Here is a 4,545-nt window from a genome sequence, read left to right on the forward strand (position 1 = left end):
TAGTAGAGAGAGAGAGAGAGAGAGAGAGAGAGAGAGAGAGAGAGAATGAGAGAGAGATAGGGAAGGAGAAAGAGAGAAAGAAAGAGACACACTACTAGAGAGCCAAAGCAAGAAAGATAATAACATATTATAATATTATAAGTCTGTTATTTAGGTGCATTATGTGAATCACTTGGCAAATTATGTACATGAGTACACATTAAATTATTACAGTTGTTATTATTCTCGGATCAAATATAATAAAAATGAATTGATAATCAATAATCATCTTACAGTATAGTCTTATAGGTATACGATTATTTTAACCCCGAAGTGTTTCATTTTAAAACTTCTTTTTTAGTCAGGAAATTTTAATGAATTGTTTGCTTACGAATAGTTTATTTAAGAATAAGGGCCATTAAACTCAAATATATTTAGGTATATATATATATATATAGCAACTTATAAAGTTTAGAAATACTAATATATTGATATTTTGAAAATAATACTTTCAATTACATAATATAGATAGTTGAATGACTCAAAAAGAGGACAAAAATTCATCAGAAAATATTTATTTTGGATCATATAATATGACCTCTCAAAAACCATAGGTCACAACTGAATTAGATATTTATTGATGTCTGCAATTTGTATAAACATTTTATTTTATGTATAAAAAAGTACAAATTGTTATATAATTAATTTATTATTTAGAAAAAAAACCAAAAAAGTTATTTATATGTTTATTAAAATTATTAATTATTAGGTACCTACTTTACTTGTTGACTTTGTTATTACTTCTGAATTTAATTTATATTATTTTTCTTATTTGTATTAATAAGATTAAATTTTCAAATGGGAAATGGACAATGGTTGAGTAATCAAGCTTAAATTGTAGGTATATAGGTGTATATGTAGGCTTAATTTCAAATTTGCATATTTTTTAATACAGGATTTTATACCGTATAAAATGTGTATAATACGGTATAATACAACAAATTATTATACCATACTTAAATACAACAGTATTATACAAAGTTTAATACACGTATAATAACAAGGTATAATACGGTATAAAACAAAAAAATAAAATAAAATACCGTATTCTAATACATCACTACCTACGTATGAGTAATATTTGAAGGTGTTCTAAATGTTTACAAAAAAAAATGTTGTTTTAATGGTATAAGATTTTCAATTTGTTTTAAATTCAACCTACATGTATTGTTTGAATTTTTCTCAGTTAAACTTTAAAATAAAAATACTTGTTTTATATTTAATACAATATTAACATATTAAATTCGATAATTATAATCTTATAGCCTATAGCAGGGATGGGCAACTGGCGGCCATTTTTTCACTGGCCCAGGGCCGTCCTGACGATTTGCGGGGCCCAGGGCAGAGTAAATTTGCGGGGCCTAAAATGTCATTTATATAATAATATTGATAAATTACCAAGTTTATAAATATAGTAGGCACCTAATACAGTATGAAAAAAGGTGGACAAGTGGGTACCACTTTGCTGTACAGTGGGTGTCGAGCATGTCGTTGTAATGGATGTGTTACATTTAAATTATATTGATAAATTATTGTAAACGAAAAAATATTCAGAGTGGAGACGTTGTATCAGCTTAGCACACTTGTATAGATAATCAAATTTAGTAGTTAAAAAAAAATTAACAAAGATCGAAAACGTGTCTTTCGGGGAACTATTTTAGTTTGATAGAGGTACAAAAACTTGTTGGAAACTTTCTATTAAAATTTCCTATGTTAGCTATCAAAAGAAAAACTTTTATGAATTTTGTCAAAATTTGAACTTTATACCTAAGCATATAATAAATAATTGAGCCTATGTATTATTAAACTTTCATTAATGAAAATTATAAGGAACCTATCATTACCTTTTTAAGATTTTATACTAAATGAAAAAGATTTTATCAAAGATAATTTTTAAAAAAATCAGAAAAATGGAAAAATTTCTCAGGGGCTCAAGGCATGGAATATTCTAATATAAACATTTGTTGGAAATTTCAAGGTTCTGCAGTTATTAATTTTTTAAATACACCAAAAAAATAAAATCGATTTTTTCAAAAATTGGTTTTGTATTAAAGTTACCTATTTTTTTGTTTTTCTCAACGCTTTCTAAAAGTACTTGAAATTTTTAATTTTGACATCCCAAAAATACCAACTAGTTTCACTTTTCTATCAGTTAAAATGCTGATCTCAAAAATCAGAGCACTTTTACTACCCAAAATGCGCCTTGAAAAAATAGAAAAAAACGCACATCATTGTAAATTCAATACATTTTTTCGCTCCGCTCAGAATCTAATATATTATAAATTAACCTTCCTGTGTCTTAAATTAGCAAATGTGTCAGTAAAAATTGAAATATAAATAAAAATTTTGGTTGGTCAGCATTTTTTTCTATAAATATTATAGCTAAGTTGGTGTTTTTTTTTGGGACAGAACGCTTTGAAGATTTTTATAATTTTCAACTTTGAAAATTGAATTTTTATCATATTAACTCGTTTAAAATGCAATAGGTACATTTATTTGGCAACCGACTTCAATTAATATAAGTACGTAAAGCCATATAGGTAGTAAAAATTAAAGCAATTGAAGGTATAAAAATATAATATAAATGATAACTTTTTTTCTCAGTTACCGTTGACTTTTTTATTGTATCTACAAAAGCGGGGCCTGTCAAACTGGTGAAGGCGCGGGGCACAGGGCATGGGCCCCGCTCGTCCTGCCCTAAGGACGGCCCTGTAAGTCATAACCGTTGTCATTTCATCGAAAATATAAACTTCCTAGTTATATTCCAAATAAGTTATAAATAAATAATAATAATAATCACTATTCACTATAATAGACAATAGTATAATACTACTAATTACTAATTACAATATTATGTCTCTATAGTATAGTAATAAATATAATAATAAACATACCTACAATCGTCGGTAGATATACCTCCGCCGCGGTTTTCAGATATATCAATGCAAATAATATACAGTTCATTAATCACATAAATCATAATAGGAAAATTCGTAAATAACTTTAGTTACTAACTAAGTTATTTTCTACATTCTATTTTTTTTTTAACTAGTTAAGTTAAAAGTTATCAAAAAAAGTAACTTTTAACTTAGCTTTTAACTTTTTAACTAGTTACTGCCCAGCTTTGGGTATTATAGTACTATATTATAGTAGTACCTACCTACTACCACTTAGTACTTATAAATATATTTTAGACAGTAAAAAGGTACTTATATAATGATAAAATATTACAATTGTCATAGTCGTAACCAATAAACCTTCAATGCTACGTTTTCTGTTTCATTATAATATATAATACAATACCTAAGATTTTTGAATCAATCATACCAAAAAAATAACACCACTTCTCACACCTTTAATAAGTTTGGGTCAACATGGTTTTATTAAAGATAGATCAACGACAACAAATCAGTTAATTTTTCAAAAATGTATATTAGACGCCTTCTCATATGGTTATCAAGTTGATGCAATATTTACAGATTTCTCAAAAGCTTTTGATAAAGTCGACCATACTATTCTTATCTCTAAACTCCGGAATATTGGTATTAGTGACCCCTTTCTTTTTTGGACTTCTTCTTACATTTCAAATAAGAAACAAAATATATTCGAGTGTAAAAATTGTAAATCGCTTCCATTCACAGTATTTTCTGGTGTACCCCAGGGTTCTCATCTTACTCCAATTCTATTTCTGTTATTTATAAATGATTTAAATTTGTTACATTCTCGAAAATCACTATTTGCCAATGATATGAAATTGTTCCATGTAATAAAAAACACGAATGATACATGTTTATTACAAGAAGATTTTAGCCAGTTGGTGTGATATCAATAAATTATCATTAAATTTTGATAAATGCAAAATTATGACATTTACAAGATGTCATAACTCAATTCAGCATACCTACAATATACACAATCACTCATTACTTCGTGTAAATGAATTTTGTGATATTGGTGTCATATTCGAATCAGATCTATCCTTTAATCGACACATCCAACATATTATCAGTAAATTTTATTCCATATTAGGCTTCATTACGAGAAATTGCAAAGATTTCAAAAACCATAATACCTACATTAAAAACCTTAGGGGGTACTAGGGGGGGGCGGTTCAAACTAGATTTTGTTCTTTAATTTTTGAATGTTTATTGTATATTAGTATAATAGTTCCTATATTAGCAATATAATATTTAAATCTATATAAATTGAATTTGTTGTTGATTAAAAAAAAAAAAATGGTCGTTAGGTAAAAGACTAGCCCCCCCCCCCCCACATAAATTTTCTGAGCACGCCCCTGATTGGTATATGAATAACCATTAGTCCAGTGTTGTGCAAAGATAACTTTAAAATTATCTAGATAAGATAACCTTTTAATCTAGATAAAAAAAACAGATGACTATACAGTTTTTAGGTTTTTTAAGACTTTAAAAAAATTAAATTATAATGTATACACATATTTAAAATGTAAAACGTTTAAGCGCATAGTTGAATAACGTTTAAATTCTT

Source organism: Acyrthosiphon pisum, chromosome A2 (assembly GCF_005508785.2).
Source record: "Acyrthosiphon pisum isolate AL4f chromosome A2, pea_aphid_22Mar2018_4r6ur, whole genome shotgun sequence".
Taxonomy (NCBI): Eukaryota; Metazoa; Arthropoda; class Insecta; order Hemiptera; family Aphididae; genus Acyrthosiphon; species Acyrthosiphon pisum.